Source organism: Phyllobates terribilis, unplaced genomic scaffold (assembly GCF_046119375.1).
Source record: "Phyllobates terribilis strain yellow unplaced genomic scaffold, ASM4611937v1 Scaffold_13__5_contigs__length_258822181, whole genome shotgun sequence".
Lineage (NCBI taxonomy): Eukaryota > Metazoa > Chordata > Amphibia > Anura > Dendrobatidae > Phyllobates > Phyllobates terribilis.
In genome coordinates this window covers 48,722,631-48,739,626 of record NW_027362773.1, presented here as the reverse complement: position 1 = coordinate 48,739,626, position 16,996 = coordinate 48,722,631, and the positions used below count along the sequence as shown (strand labels likewise).

At 43.2% G+C, this 16,996-nt stretch overlaps 1 non-coding gene across 1 annotated transcript; it reads left to right on the top strand.

Annotated features, from left to right (window-relative positions):
- Positions 1–1,320: 1,320 nt before the first annotated feature.
- TRNAQ-UUG (transfer RNA glutamine (anticodon UUG)) lies at positions 1,321–1,392 on the top strand. The gene has a single exon. It is a non-coding gene; the product is annotated as a tRNA-Gln (tRNA).
- Positions 1,393–16,996: the final 15,604 nt, after the last annotated feature.

Here is a 16,996-nt window from a genome sequence, read left to right as displayed (position 1 = left end):
TTTTCCTGAGTCATCTTTTCTCTTGTTTTTCAGCATTTCCTAATGCAGTTTGTAAACATTTTTGGTGGCGTTTTTCTAAGAATTGTTTTGGGCATCTTTTGAGTGCATTTTTGTGGCTTCCTTTTGTGGCTCGCAAAACTCACCAAAAGTCACTAAGGAGCCTTCCATGGGTCTTTCTTACCTTCCCCTTGACTTGCATTATAAGTCTGGAACTCTTCTAAGTGAAAAACACCTGAAGAATGATGTGCTCATTTCAGTTAACCGCTTTGCGTTTTTGGCAACTTGATGCAGTTAAAAGGTGCTCAAAAGCCTGGTCATATGAAAAGCAAGTCTTATTTACATGGAAATTAATATGTTCAGACATTTGAGAATTTTCAGAGTTTTTTTCAGGATGTTTTTGTAGTGGACCCAGTTCAAATCTGCCTTATGAAGAGGGAACAAGCCATGAACTGTACAAGGTTCTAATTGATGATGAGTTCAAATCAGATTTTTACATTTTAGTGAGGCCTAGAATTTTGCTTTGCTTTTCTAAGATGTCTTCCAGAGGGATAATCACTGATCTTTATCATGGTGCTTTAAGAAAAGGTATGTGAAACTCACAAAGATTTCACGTCTGAGTAGTCATGGCCGCGTAGATTCAAATCCTGCCAGCTACGTCCATTTCCCAAAAATTTTTGACCGATTATTGAAGGTCAAATTTCATATTCCCTCGTCTATCTCCCAAGTCAGTGGTCTGTGATCTTTGGACTGGGTTTGTAGAACCATACTGACAGCATCTTCGGATCTTCCTTTGATTAGCCTGCCCTGCGCGACATAACGTGCATCCCGATGCTAAAAAAAAGTAGCACCGCGGGTGCCATCAAGTATGAAAACCTTCTCCCTCTCTTGTCCAGCGGCCACAGAGCACTGTCATGGCTGATGGACTGGGACATGGGCTTTGATTTCTACAAACTCTACTTGAATTATGTCTCAGATGAAAGCTTTTACTACACAATGAATAATCTTTAGCAACTTCTGGATGAACAGCTTTCTAACAGTATAAGTTTTACAATTTGTTTTTTCTCACCCTTTTTCCAAGTAATAGATGCAATACTCTATTTGCCAGTTTTTATCAACATTTAAAACTCTCCTTGTTGTGATCTCATGGAATTCTATGCACACTTGTCAAATAAAAGGATAGTAGATATTAATTTACCATTTTGTATTAATAGTAGATTTGCACTGCAGCATTAAAGCCTGCTTTCACAACCATTCATGATTTAACATGCTCGTTTCACCCTTTTCTTCACAAGAATGTCCAGCTAGGTCTATAATCTCTCTGGTTCCATGGTGTAATGGTTAGCACTCTGGACTTTGAAACCAGTGATCTGAGTTCAAACCTCAGTGGAACCTGGGTAATGCTTCATGAAACGCAGGTTTTACTTTTTCCGCTCACACTGTGTCCTCCTATGCCCAAGGTTTAACATATAAAGACAAAGTTAAAATCCACATACCAAAAGCCAAAAAAAACTTGAATATTACAAGGATCCATAAAATGATCACTTTGAATCCTATGGCCAAAGTTATCTATTATATAGGATTAGCGAAAGTTGAAATTGACTTCAGGAAACAAAACTCATACTATTTATGTGACACCAAGCAACCATTCTCTTTGACTTGTGTTAATGATCACATGACACTTTTTCCAGGTGGGTAAAACTGACATGGATTTCAAGCCAAAATGGCTTCAGGAAACATCAGCATTTTATTTTCTGAGTCATCTTTTCTCTTGTTTTTCAGCATTTCCTAATTCGGTTTGTAAAAATTTTGGTGGCGTTTTTGTAAGAATTGTTTTGGCCATCTTTTGAATGCGTTTTTGTGGCTTCTTTTTGTGGCTCACAAAACTCACCAAAAGTCACTCAGGAGCCTTCCAGGGGTCTTTCTTACTTTCCCATTGACTTGCATTATAAGTATGCAACTCTTCTAAGTGAAAAACAACTGAAGAATGATGTGCTCATTTCAGTTAACCGCTTGGCATTTTTGGCAACTTGATGCAGTTAAAAGGCACTCAAAAGCCTGATCATATGAAAAGCAAGTCTTTTTTACATGGAAATTAATATGTTCAGACCTTTGAGCATTTGCAGAGTTTTTTTCAGGATGTTTTTGTTGTGGACCCAGTTCATATCTGCCTTATGAAGAGGGAAAAGCAATGAACTGTGCAAGGTTCTAGCTGATGATGACTTTAAATTAGATTTTTACATTTTAGTGAGGCCTAGAATTTTGCTTTGCTTTTCTAAGATGTCTTCCAGAAGGATAATCACTGATCTTGATCATGGTGCTTTAAGAAAAGGTGTGTGAAACTTACAAGAATTACATGTTTGAGTAGTCGTGACCGAGTGGTTAAGGCGAAGGAATAGGAATCCATTGGGGTCTCCCCGCGCTGGTTTGTATTCTGCTGGCTACGTCCATGTTCCCAAAACTTTTGACCAATGATTGAAGATCAATTTTTCATATTCCCTCTTCTATCTACCAAGACATTGGTCTGTGATCTTTGAACTGGGTTTGTAGAACCATACAGACAGCATCTTCGGATCTTCTTTTGATTAGCCTGCCCTGCTCGACATAACATGTGCGTCCTGACGCTAATCAAAAGAAGCACCGCGGGTGCCATCAAGTAAGAAGACCTTCTCCCGCTCTTGTCCAGCGGCCACAGAGCACTATCGTGGCTGATGGACTGGGACATGGGCTTTGATTTCTACAAACTCTACTTGAATTATGTCGCGGATTAAACCTTTTACTACACAATGAATAATCTTTAGCAACTTCTGGATGAACAGCTTTCTAACAGTGTAAGTTTTGCAATTTATTTTTTCTCACACTTTTTCCAAGTAATAGATGCAACACTCTGTTTGCCAGTTTTTATCAACATTTAAAATTCTCCTTGTTGTGATATCATGGAATTCTAGGCACACTTGTGAAATAAAATGATAGTAGATAATAATTTACCATTTTGTATTAATAGTAGATTTGCACTGCAGCTTTACAGCCAGTTTTCACCACTATTCATGATTTAACATGCTCGTTTCACCCTTTTCTTCACAAGAAGATCCAGCTAGGTCCATAGTCGCTCTGGTACCATGGTGTAATGGTTAGCACTCTGGAATTTGAATCTAGTGGTCTGAGTTTAAATCTCAGTGGAACCTGGGTAATTCTTCATGAAATGCAGGTATCACTTTTTTTGCTCACACTGTGTCCTCCTATGCCCAAGGTTTAACATATAAAGACAAAGTTAAAATCCACATACCAAAAGCCAAAAATGACTTGAATATTACAAGGATCCATGGAATGAGCACTTTGTATCTTATGGCCAAATTTATCTATTATATAGGATTAGCGGAAGTGAGAATTGACGTCAGGAAACAAAACTCATACTATTTATGTGACACCAAGCAACCATTCTCTATGACTTGTGTTAATGATCACATGACACTTTTTCCAGGTGGGTAAATCTGACATGGATTTCAAGCCAAAATGGCTTCAGGAAACATCAGCATTTTATTTTCCTGATTCAAAATTTCTCTTGTTTTTCAGCATTTCCTAATGCGGTTTGTAAACATTTTTGGTGGTGTTTTTCTAAGAATTGTTTTCGGCATGTTTTGAGTGCGTTTTTGTGGCTTCTTTTTGTGGCTCACAAAATTCACCAAAAGTCACTAAGGAGCCTTCTAGGGGTCTATCTTACCTTCCCATTGACTTGCATTATAGGTATGGAACTCGTCTAAGTGAAAAACACCTGATGAATGATGTGCTCATTTCAGTTAACTGCTTTGCGTTTTTGGCAACTTGATGCAGTTAAAAGTAGTGTTGAACCACTCCCGTAGTGTTCGAGTTCGGTTCGGTCCGTCAAACACCCGTATGTTCGCCGAACTGTTCGTCGAACTGTTCATCGAAAACCGTAAAAACCAATGGCAGGCAAACAAAAACACATAGAAACACAAAGAAAACACCTTCAAAGGTGTCCAAAAGCTGACAAACTGCTCAGAAGACACAACTAACACATGGAAAAGTGGCAAGTACATATAGTCATGCGAAAAGAAAAGAGGTGGAGGAGTAAAAGGAGGGGGAGACACAGATATAGGCATGTCATGCCCTTCTAAAACCAAAAAAGTGCGAAGCCGACACGGCCAGTCCGCTCCTGCCCGTGCGACCTCCGTGTCGCCGGGTTTGTGCCAGAGCCGCGGTGGACCCTGATGGCCAGCCCCCCTCTCCCAATACTGGTGCCTGTCCGCTGGTGGGTCGAGCGAGCCCCCCTGCAGTGGAGGCTGGTCTAATATTTTTAATTTAAATTGTCTCTCTAATTTGAATGAGTACACTTTAAATCCTTTTACAAGGATCTATAGAAGGGCAAGTCTCATGTCAGCAGCCGCGGTTATTCCAGCTCCAGTATCGTCCACTAATGCTGCTGCAGTTAAAAAGCTTTTATAAGGATCGAGGTTGGCGGTCCCCCGCAAGGCGTCCCACCGCCAGTCCCAGCCCTTGTGCCTTGGGGTGCCTCCCCGATGCTCTTCACTGAGTGTCCTGGGGGCCCGAACCATTTCCTTTGAAAAAATTAAATGTCCAAACTACAGGTGGTGTAGCTTGCTTAACAGCTGGGATAATCCGCTGACTAGCAGACACTGCAACAAGGCACAAAGTATTTCCTGGGCTAGATGCAGTTAAAAATTTGTAATTAGATACACTCGTTGGATGCTGAGAAAGCATTCCATAGAGTCTCCTGGCATGCCATATATTATTCTCTTAAAAAGCTTGGGGTAGGGGTCTAGGGGACCCTTTGATAGTCAAAATCACGGCCCTGTATCGCAATACATCACGTAGGCTGAAGATAAATGGAACATTTTCATCACCTTTCATAATCACCAATGGGACAAGGCAGGGATGTCCTCTGTCCCCTCTCTTATACATCCTAGTGACAGAGCACCTGCTCTCAACAATTCGCCATATCCCCAATATTAGGTGGATTGAGGTGGGAGACACCGAGTACAAGTGCTCTGCATTTGCTGATGATGTCCTAGTATATATCATTCAATCACATATATCCATCCCTGCTGTTATGGCTGAAATAGATCACTTTACCTCTGGTGTTTTGTTGAAAAGCACATGTACACTGTGTTCCAAATTATTATGCGAAAAGTGTTTAGGAGTGATAAGGGAAGAATTTTTTTGTTTGTCCGTTAAACTCATTGATGGTAATGTGTGTCAGGGCTCTTTATATCACTGTAAGCAATTGCAGACACCTGTGCTACTTAGTTTGGCAGTTGTGTCCAATGAAAGGCAAGACTACTTAAGAAGGCTGTCCCACATTATTAAGCAGCCTACATTTTCTGCCAAAATGGGAAAGACAAAGGATGTGTCGGCTGCTGAGAAGCAACAAATTGTGGAGTGTTTAGGTCAAGGCATGACTACAATCAACATTGCCAAGACACTTCATCCTGATCATCGCACAATCAAGAAGTATGTAGCTGATTCACAGTACACACGTGTGCGTGCTGATAAGGGAAAATTGAGGACTCTTTCCTACAGGCAATTACGTCAGGTTAAAAGAGCAGCGGCAAAAAAGCCTTGTCATAGCAACAGACAAGTTTTTGAAGCTGCTGGTGCTTCCAACGTCACCCGAACAACAAGATACAGAGTCCTTTAGAGGTTTGCAGCTGTGCGTAAGCCATCCTGTCGACCTCCTCTATCCACTGCACACAAGAAGAAATGGCTCCAGTGGGCCAAACATTACTTGAAGTCTGACTTCAAAACTGTTTTGTTCACCGATGAGTGCTGTGCAACGCTCGATGGTCCAGATGGATGGAGTGGAGGATGACTGGTTGATGGACACCCCACGCAAACACGGCTACGGCGCCAACAAGGCGGAGGTGGAGTAATGTTTTGGGCTGGAATCATGGGGAGAGAGATTGTTGGCCCTTTTAGGATCCCTGAAGGGGTAAAGATGAACTCCATAATGTATGTGGAGTTTCTCAAACAGCACTTCCTGCCATGGTTCAAGAAGAAGAACCGTGTATTCCGCAGCAAGATCATTTTCATGCATGATAATGCACCGTCTCATGCTGCACATAACACATCAGCATCTTTGGCTGATATGGGCATAAAAGGGGACAAACTTATGGTGTGACCCCCATGCTCCCCTGACCTCAACCCCATTAAGAACCTCTGGAGCATCATCAAAAGGAGTGTCTATGATGGCGGGAGGCAGTTCACATCTAAGCAACAGCTCTGGGAGGGTCCTCATGCAAAACAATTGAAGCAGAAACCATCCAAAGCCTGACAAATCCAATGGATGAGAGAGTTCAGAAGCTCCTTTCGAACAAGGGGTCCTATGTGCAAATGTAACATCACCTACAATAAAGTTTTGAGTTGAAAACTGTTGGATATCAGTTACTAATAAACTGCTAATGCTTATAATTTCAAAAATGACCATTTTTTTGTTCTTTATTAAAATTGAAAAGTTGATCGAAGAGTGTGGGGGATCTAAGAGTGTGGCAACCCAGTAGTCAGGATTACTTCGAATTCTGACAATCTGAGGGTCAATTTGCAAGTAGTGCAGCAAGAAGGCACTCATGTGTCTTGCGCATCTAGGAGCCCCAAAATTATTTTCTGGGCTAGATGCAGCTAAAAATTATTATTAATTTGAAAGCTGGTGGAGCTTAGTATAGATGGCCTAATAGAATCAGTACTGAAAACTGCTACAAAGCCCAAATTATTTTCTAGCCAAGATACAGATAAATATGATTAGTAATTTTAAATCTGGTGGAGTTTAGTATAGATGGCCTAATAGAATCAGTACTGCACACTGCTACAAGGCCCAAATTATTTTCCAGCCAAGATACAGATAAACATGATTAGTAATTTGAAAGCTTAAAACGGTTGGTGAGGTGATTTTAACAAATCATCAAGCTTTTACTCTCCCCAGGATGACACAGGGGTAGAAAAGTCATTTTGGATCCATGATTTGTTCATCTTTATGAACGTGAGTCTGTCTACATTATCAGTGGAGAGCCGCGTGCGCTTATCTGTCAGCACACCACCAGCAGCGCTGAACACACGTTCAGACAGAACGCTGGCTGCGGGGCATGACAAGATCTCCAAGGCGTAAGTGGCGAGCTTCCGCCATTTATCCAAATTGGAAGCCCAAAAAGAGCAAGGGTCCAGTGACACAGTGAGCCCACTTAAAGGAGCACTTGATATTTGTTGAAGCACCTGCTGTTTTTGTGCCTCATCTGGAATTTGTAGCGATTGGCATGGCCGTAAGAAAGGGATCTTATCTCATTGTCCGCTAAAAGAAGTAGACATCTTAGTTTGGCTGGAAGATGTTCTTTCTTCTGCAGATGTTACTGTTGCTTTAACACCTACCCCACGGACACAACCTTTTTTTCCCTTCCCAACACGCCTATTCCCCTTTCCACCAGCAGCAGGCCTTTTTCCACTCATTTTGGTGGTTAACTAATTCACAACTCTGTAGGTGTTTGCACAAAAAACAATGGATGGGAACCGAGCAGAGCTGTGTGGCCAAACTGTGGTATTAGCCCAAAAGTATTGGCTGGGTTAGATGCAGATGAAAATTATTTTGAATTTGCAACCTGCTGGAGGTTAGTATAGATGGACTAATAGAACAAGTCCCACACACTGCTACAAGCCGAAATAGTTTTTCAGAGCTAGATGCAGAAAAAAATTATAAAGAATTTGCAACCTGGTGAAGGTTAGTATAGATGGACTAATAAAACAAGTCCCACACAATGCTACAAGCCGAAATATTTTTTCAGAGCTAGATTCAGAAAAAAATTATATTGAATTTGCAACCTGGTGGAGGTTAGTATATATGGACTAATAGAACAAGTCCCACACACTGCTACAAGCCGAAGCCCAAATATTTTTTCAGAGCTAGATGCAGATAAAAATTATTTTGAATTTGCAACCTGGTGGAGGTAAGAATAGATGGACTAATAGAACAAGTCCCACACACTACTACAAGCCGAAATAGTTTTTCAGAGCTAGATACAGAAAAAAATTATATTGAATTTGTAACTTGATGGAGGTTAGTATAAATGGACTAATAGAACAAGTCCCACACACTGCTACAAGCCAAAATAGTTTTTCAGAGCTAGATGCCGAAAAAAATTATATCGAATTTGCAACCTGGTGGAGGTCAGTATAGATGGACTAATAGAACAAGTCCCACACACTGCTACAAGCCGAAATATTTTTTCAGAGATAGATGCAGATAAAAATTATTTTGAATTTGCAACCTGGTGGAGGTTAGTATAGATGTACTAATAGAACATGTCCCACACACTACTACAAGCCGAAATATATTTTCAGAGCTAGATGCAGAAAAAAATTATATTGGATTTGCAACCTGATGGAGGTTAGTATAGATGGACTAATATAACAAGTCCCACACACTGCTACAAGCTGAAATATTTTTTCAGAGCTAGATGCAGAAAAAAATTATATTGAATTTGCAACCTGGTGGAGGTTAGTATAGATGGACTAATAGAACAAGTCCCACACACTGCTACAAGCCAAAATATTTTTTCAGAGCTAGATGCAGAAAAAAATTATATTGAATTTGCAACCAGGTGGAGGTTAGTATAGATGGACTAATAGAACAAGTCCCACACACTGCTACAAGCCGAAATATTTTTTCAGAGCTAGATGCAGATAAAAATTATTTTGAATTTGCAACCTGGTGAAGGTTAGTATAGAAGGACTAATAGAATGATGCTATGCCCAAAAGGTTTTACTTCACTAGGTGCAGTAAAAAAATTGGTATTCTATACACAGGTGGTGTAGCTTGCAGCACAGATAGGCTACTCCACTGACTAACACACACTGCAAGAGGTCAAAAAGGATTTGCTTTGCTAGATTTAGCCAAATGCTGTGAAAAAAAATTGCACAGCACTAAAACAGACCTGCCTGGCAAAAAGTGGTAGGAACTTATGTAGCCTAGCCCTCAAAAGGACTGCAAGTACAATAAGTCTTTACTCCCAACCTATCTATTTAAGAGCACAGACCTGCCTGATAAAAGTGATAGGAACTGATGTAACCTAGCCATGAAAAGGACTGCCATTGCCATTAGTCTTTAATAGAGATGAGCGTTGTTCTACTCGAACTGTTCGCCAATCTCAAATTCGAGCTGTTTTGGGCGGTGTTCGAGCCGTTCGGCGAACACGAACAATTTGAGAAAAATTCGGCTGTTCGAGGTTATGTTCGATAACTGTTCGTGCACCAAAATCATAACTGGATTTTTTCTCAGTAATGATGAAAATTAATGTTAATACGCAGTTTGAGTGTACAGCGGGGTGGGGGGAGGGGCAGGGGATGGATCTCTGCAGGAACAATGAAGATCTCCATTTTTTTTTCTCTTTCCCGCATTTGCAGTGGGGAGGTGCAATCTGTCAGCCTATCAGCAGCGCACACACGGAGCGAAGTGCTTTTTTTCACACAAGCAAGGGCATGTGTCATTGGCAGTGTATGTCACATGTCCTTGCCCTATAAGACCAAGCCATTTTCCCCGTCGCCACCATTTTCTCACTGCTGCAGCTGCGTGTTAGACGGCACCGCTGTTGCTGTGTGCGCTATACCTTGTTAATTTCAAGCCAATTTTCGCACAAATATACAGATAGCTTGGGAGTAGGGAATAGTTGTGATTGCAGTCCTTTTAAGGACTAGGTTACAGCATTTCCTACGACTTTTATCAGGGAGGTCTGTGCTCTTAAATAGATAGGTTGTGGGAGTAAAGACTAATTGTAATTGGAGTCCTTTTCAGGACTAGGTTACATGAGTTCCTATCAGCTTTTGCCAGGCAGGTCTGTGCCAGTGCTGTGCAAGTTTTTTTCACAGCATTTGGCTGAATCTAGCAAAGCTAATCCTTTTTGGCCTATTGCAGAGTGTGTTAGTCAGTGGAGTAGCCTATCTGTGTTGCAAGATATAACACCTGTGTATAGAATACCAATTTTTTACTGCACCTAGTGAAGTAAAATCTTTTGGGCATAGCATCATTCTATTAGTCCATCTATACTGACCTCCATCAGGTTGCAAACTGAATATAATTTTTTTCTGCATCTAGCTCTGAAAAAATATTTGGGCTTCTAGCAGTGTGTGGGACTTGGTCTATTAGTCCATCTATACTGACCTCCATCAGGTTGCAAATTAAAAATAATTTTTTTCTGCATCTAGCTCTGAAAAAATATTTGGGCTTCTAGCAGTGTGTGGGACTTGGTCTATTAGTCCATCTATACTGACCTCCATCAGGTTGCAAATTAAAAATAATTTTTTTCTTCATTTAGCTCTGAAAAAATATTTGGGCTTCTAGCAGTGTGTGGGACTTGTTCTATTAGTCCTTCTATACTGACCTCCAGCAGGTTGCAAATTGAATATAATTTTTTTCTGCATCTAGCTCTGAAAAAATAGTTGGGCTTCTAGCGGTGTGTGGGACTTGGTCTATTAGTCCATCTATACTGACCTCCATCAGGTTGCAAATTAAAAATAATTTTTTTCTGCATCTAGCTCTGAAAAAATATTTGGGCTTCTAGCAGTGTGTGGGATTTGGTCTATTAGTCCATCTATACTGACCTCCATCAGGTTGCAAATTAAAAATAATTTTTTTCTGCATCTAGCTCTGAAAAAATATTTGGGCTTCTAGCAGTGTGTGGGACTTGGTCTATTAGTCCATCTATACTGACCTCCATCAGGTTGCAAATTAAAAATAATTTTTATCTGCATCTACAGTACCTCTGAAAAAATATTTGGGCTTCTAGCAGTGTGTGGGACTATTTGTATTAGTCCATCTATACTGACCTCCATCAGGTTGCAAATTCAAAATAATTTTTTTCTGCATCTAACCCAGCCAATAATTTTGGCCTAATACCACAGTTTGGCCACTCAGCTCTGCTCGGTTACCATCCATTGTTTTTTTGTGCAAACAACTCCAGAGTTGTGAATTAGTTAACCACCAAAATGAGTGGAAAAAGGCCTGCTGCTGGTGGAAAGGGGAATAGGCGTGTTGGGAAGGGGAAAAAAGGTTGTGTCCGTGGGGTAGGTGTTAAAGCAACAGTAACATCTGCAGAAGAAAGACCATCTTCCAGCCAAACTAAAATGTCTACTTCTTTTAGCGAACAATGTGATAAGATCCCTTTCTTACGGCCACGCCAATCGCTACAAATTCCAGATGAGGCACAAAAACAGCAGGTGCTTCAACGGATATCAAGTGCTCCTTTAAGTGGGCTCTCCTCCACATCAACTTCAACATCACAAATACTCCAGTCCTCAAAGGTGTCACCCAAATCGCACTTGCTTCCTCACAGCTCCCAAATCTCCAGCTGCCCGTCTGAGTATGAGGTAGAACAGGTGGTTGAGTCTGCAGAGCTGTTTACTCATACTATAGCCTGGGAATCAGAGGTCGACTCCAGCGCTTCTGTGAATCCAGACGAGGAAATGATCTGCACTGATGCCCAGAATCTTTATGAGTCGGATCCAGGACCAGACGCAGAAGGTTCTGACCATAATGTAGACCCTCATTCCCAAACTGTAACTCCTGTTGGTGGAGACAATGAGGAAGACGATGATAAGACTCAAATACCTGATTGGAGCAACAACTTTAGTTTTTTGTCAGGGCAGGAACAGGTTGGCTCTGAGGACGACGGGTGTGATAACGCACAGGGTGATGATGATGAGGTCGGAGATCCCACTTACTGTCAACCCACAGTCAGCCAAGAGATGAGGTCAGCAGAGGAGGTGGAGGAAGATGCTAGTGACGACGAGGTCAGGTTGCGCCTTCCTGGACAGAGACGTAGTACTGGAAGCACGTCAACAACTGCATCCTTAAACCCAACTCTGCCTCTCACCACAAGTCGTGGTGGCTCTTCAGGTCGCATGGGTGCTAAGCCTTGCATAGCCTGGGCATTTTTTCAGATCGATAAAGATGACCCAACTCGTGTTATCTGTAACATTTGTCAGCAAAAGCTAAGTAGAGGCCAAAAAATACATAGTTTGAGTACTTCATGCATGAACCGGCACATGGACATGAAGCATAAGTTGCAGTGGGAAGCTCAGTGTGCTACAATGCGGCCTAGCCGGCCGGGCCAATCACCGTCTGCCATATCTTGTGCATCCGCGGCCTCTTCATCCTCTGTGACTGGGGGGACAGCAGTCACACCTGTTTTGGGGCGCAGACCTGCCACCTCTTTACCCGCAACAGCCAGCGTGATTGGCAGGTCATCATTTTCTTTGGAGGTGGTAACACCAGCTGGTGTTGAGCGCTGTCCGACATCGATAGCACCACCTTTGGATCAAGGCAACCTAACATGTCCGCCTGCATCTTCCTCACAGAATGGCAGTTTGCCCGGGACACCCTTATCAACCCCGTCTAAGCACAATAGCCAGCCCTCGGTCCCTCAGATGTGGACAAGTAAAAGACCATTTCCTCCTAGCCATGAGAAAGCTAAGAGGTTGAATTTCACCATCTCCAAGCTCTTGGCTACAGAAATGCTGCCTTTCCGCCTGGTGGACACAGAGGATTTTCGAGACCTTATGTCCGTCGCAGTGCCCCAGTACCAGATGCCCAGTCGGCACTACTTCTCAAAGAAAGGTGTGCCTGCGCTCCACCAGCATGTCGCACACAACATCACCGCTTCTTTGAGAATCTCTGTGTGTGACAGGGTGCATTTCACCACAGACACTTGGACGAGTAGGCATGGACAGGGGCCTTACATGTCGCTGACTGGGCACTGGGTAACTATGGTGACAGCAGGACAAGGGGCTGCTGTCCAAGTCTTGCCGTCCCCACGAGTTGTGCGTCAATCCTCTTTATGTCAAAGTTCCTCCACTGCTTCTGCCTCCTCAACCTCCTCTCGGTCTTCCACCTGCACCCAAAGCCTGTCTGGTCATGCCACAAGCTTCCTAACTGCGCAGAAGGGATCCTGCACACCTCCTTACTATGCTGGCAGTAGGGCTCAACGTCATCAGGCTGTTTTTACATTGAAATGTCTGGGAAATGTGAGTCACACAGCTGAGGAGTTGTGGTCAGCTCTGGAGAACCAATTTCATGAATGGTTGTCTCCACTGGACCTGAAACCAGGGAAGGCCGTGTGCGACAATGCTGCAAACCTGGGTGCGGCCCTTCGCCGGGGCAATGTCACACACGTGCCTTGTATGGCTCACGTGTTGAACCTGGTTGTCCAGCAATTTTTAGCCCACTATCCCAGACTAGATGGCCTTCTGCAGAGGGCACGGTCGCTGTGTGCTCACTTCCGCCGTTCGCATCCCGCAGCTCAGCGACTTACATCTCTACAGAAGTCGTTGGGCCTGCCACTTCACCGGCTAAAATGCGATGTGCCTACCCGGTGGAATTCAACTCTGCACATGTTGCAGCGACTGTGGCAGCACCGACAAGCCCTGGTGCAATACGTTCTGATGTATAGCCTGGGCCAACGAGATTCAGAGGTGGGGCAAATCACGCTGGAGGAGTGGTCTCAGATCAGGGACCTATGCACCCTTCTGCACAGTTTTGAAATGGCGACGAAGATGTTTAGTGCTGACGATGCCATTATCAGCATGACTATTCCGGTGATTTACATGCTGGAGCACATGTTAAACAGAATTCGGAGTCAGGTGGTGGCACAAGAGGAGGTGGAGGAAGTAGAGGAGGAGGAGTTGTATGTGGAAGGGCTAACATCTGCAAGGTCCAGACGGTCGGCAGCACCAAGGCGGCAGGCATGTGAGGGTGGGGGAGATGGTTTTACCAGGGCACATGGTAGCAGCCAAACTAGTGAGGAAGGTGCAGGAGCCCAGTAAGAAGTGGAGGACGAACTGATGGAAGACTCATCAGATGAGGGAGACCTTGATCACATTTCTGTTGTGCGAGGTTGGGGGGAGAGGACAGAGGAAGGAAGCATGATTGTTACCTCGCCACCAACACAACAGGGACTTGGTGCTCCTGGATGCGCAACACACATGAGTGCCTTCTTGCTGCACTACCTGCAACATGACCCTCGAATTGTGAGAATTAGAAATAATCCTGACTACTGGGTTGCCACACTGTTAGATCCCCGGTACAAAAGTAAATTTGCAGAAATTATTCCTGCCATAGAAAGGGATGCACGCATGCAGGAGTATCAGCAGAGACTGTTGCAGAATCTTACATGTGCTTTTCCACAAAATACCAGTGGTGCACGTAGTGAATCTCACAGTTCCAACTTGCCAACCGTGGGACCGTCAAGTCTTCAGCACTCAAACCGTAACAGAACCACAGTATCTGCTGGTAACAACAATTTTGCGGAATCATTTCACCACTTTTTTAGCCCATCCTTTGCAAGGCCACAGGAGACAAGAAGTCTGACACATAGTCAACGCCTAGAGACGATGGTACAGGAGTATCTCCAAGTAAACATTGAAGCCACGACTGTGTCACTGGACCCTTGCTCTTTTTGGGCTTCCAATCTGGATAAATGGCCGGAGCTAGCCACTTACGCCTTGGAGATCTTGTCATGCCCCGCAGCCAGCGTTCTGTCTGAACGTGTGTTCAGCGCTGCTGGTGGTGTGCTGACAGATAAGCACACGCGGCTCTCCACTGATAATGTAGACAGACTCACGTTCATAAAGATGAACAAATCATGGATCCGAAACGAATTTTCTACCCCTGTGTCATCCTGGGGAGAGTAAAAGCTTGATGATTGGTTAAAATCACCCTACCAACCGTTTTAAGCTTTCAAATTACTAATCATGTTTATCTGTATCTTGACTGGAAAATAATTTGGGCTTTGTAGCAGTGTGCAGCACTGATCCTATTAGGCCATCTATACTAAAGCTTCACCAGATTTAAAATTAAAAATAATTTTTAGCTGCATCTAGCCCGGAAAATAATTTTGGGGCTCCGAGATGCGCAAGGCACATAAGTGCCTTCTTGCTGCACTACCTGCAGCATGACCCTCATATTGTCAGAATTCGAAGTAATCATGACTACTGGGTTGCCACACTCTTAGATCCCCCAAACTTTTCGATCAACCTTTTCATTTTAATAAAGACCAAAAAAATGGTCATTTTTGAAATTATAAGCATTAGCAGGTTGTTAGAAACTGAAATCAAACAGTTTTCAACTCAAAACTTTATTCTAGGTGATGTTACATTTTCACATAGGACCCCTTGTTCGAAAGGAGCTTCTGAACTCTCTCGTCCATTGAATTTGTCAGGTTTTGGATGGTTTCTGCTTCAATTGTTTTGCATGAGGACAGAATACCCTCCCAGAGCTGTTGCTTAGATGTGAACTGCCTCCCGCCATCATAGACACTCCTTTTAATGATGCTCCAAAGGTTCTGAATGGGGTAGAGGTCAGGGGAGCATGGGGGTCACACGATAAGTTTGTCCCATTTTATGCCCATATCAGCCAGAGATGCAGATGTTTTATGTGCAGCATGAGATGGTGCATTATCATGCAGAAAAATGATCTTGCTGTGAAATACACGGTTCTTCTTCTTGAACCATGGCAGGAAGTGCTGTTTGAGAAAATCCACATACATTATGGAGTTCATCTTTAGCGCCTTCAGGGATCCTAAAGGGGCCGACAATCTCTCTCCCCATGATTCCAGCCCAAAACATTACTTCACCTCCTCCTTGTTGGCGCTGTAGCCGTGTTTGCGTGGGGTGTCCATCAACCAGCCATCCTCCACTCCATCCATCTGGACCATCGAGCGCTGCACGGCACTCATCCGTGAACAAAACAGTTTTGAAATCAGTCTTCATGTAATGTTTGGCCCACTGGAGCCGTTTCTGCTTGTGTGAAGTGGATAGAGGAGGTCGACAGGATGGCGCATGCACAGCTGCAAACCTCTGAAGGACCCTGCATCTTGTTGTTCGGGGGACGTTGGAGGCACAAGCAGCTTCAAAAACTTGTCTGCTGCTATGACAAGGCTTTTTTGCCGCTGCTCTTTCAACCTGACGTAATTGCCTGTAGGAAAGAGTCCTCAATTTGCCCTTATCAGCACGCACACGTGTGTACTGTGAATCAGCTACATACTTCTTGATTGCCAAGACACTTCATCCTGATCATCGCACAATGTTGATTGTAGTCATGCTTTGACCTAAACACTCCATAATTTATTGCTTCTCAGCAGCCGACACATCCTTTTTCTTTCCCATTTTGGCAGAAAATGTAGGCTGCTTAATAATGTGAGAGAGCCTTCTTAAGTAGTCTTGCCTTTCATTGGACACACCTGCCAAACTAATTAGCACAGGTGTCTGCAATTGCTTACAGTGATATAAAGAGCCCTGACACACATCACCATCAATGAGTTTAACTGACAAACAAACAAATTCTTCCCTTATCACTCCTAAACACTTTTTGTATAATAATTTGGAACGCAGTGTAAATGTGCTTTTCCACAAAACACCAGTGGTTCACGAAGTGAATCTTACAGTTCTAATTTGCCAACCGTGGTCTGTATGGAGTTGTTCAATAAAGGGCCCAAAATTAAGATAACATAGATGGGAGAGGTCTCTATGAATAGGAATTCCTAAGTATTTGATACCCTGTGAGGGCCAGGCAAAGGGAAAGTTGGACTGGATGGAATCCTATATGGATTTGGGGAGGGAGACATCGAGGGCCTCAGACTTCGCTGCATTGATTTTAAAATTTTACCATGTAACAAAGTGATCTATTTCAGCCATAACAGCATGGATGGATATATGTGATTGAGTGATATATACTAGGACATCATTAGCAAATAGAGAGCACTTGTACTCGGTGCCTCCCACCTCAATCCACCTAATATTGGGGTTATGGCGAATTGATGAGAGCAGGTGCTCCGTCACTAGGATGTATAAGAGAGGGGACAGAGGACATCACTGCCTTGTCCCATTGGTGATTGTGAAAGGTGATGAAAATGTTCTGACGCACACCCTGGGCCTTGGGACACCCGGAGCCGGACCCTTTTTGGTGGATGCTGGTGGTTGTAGTCTTCGT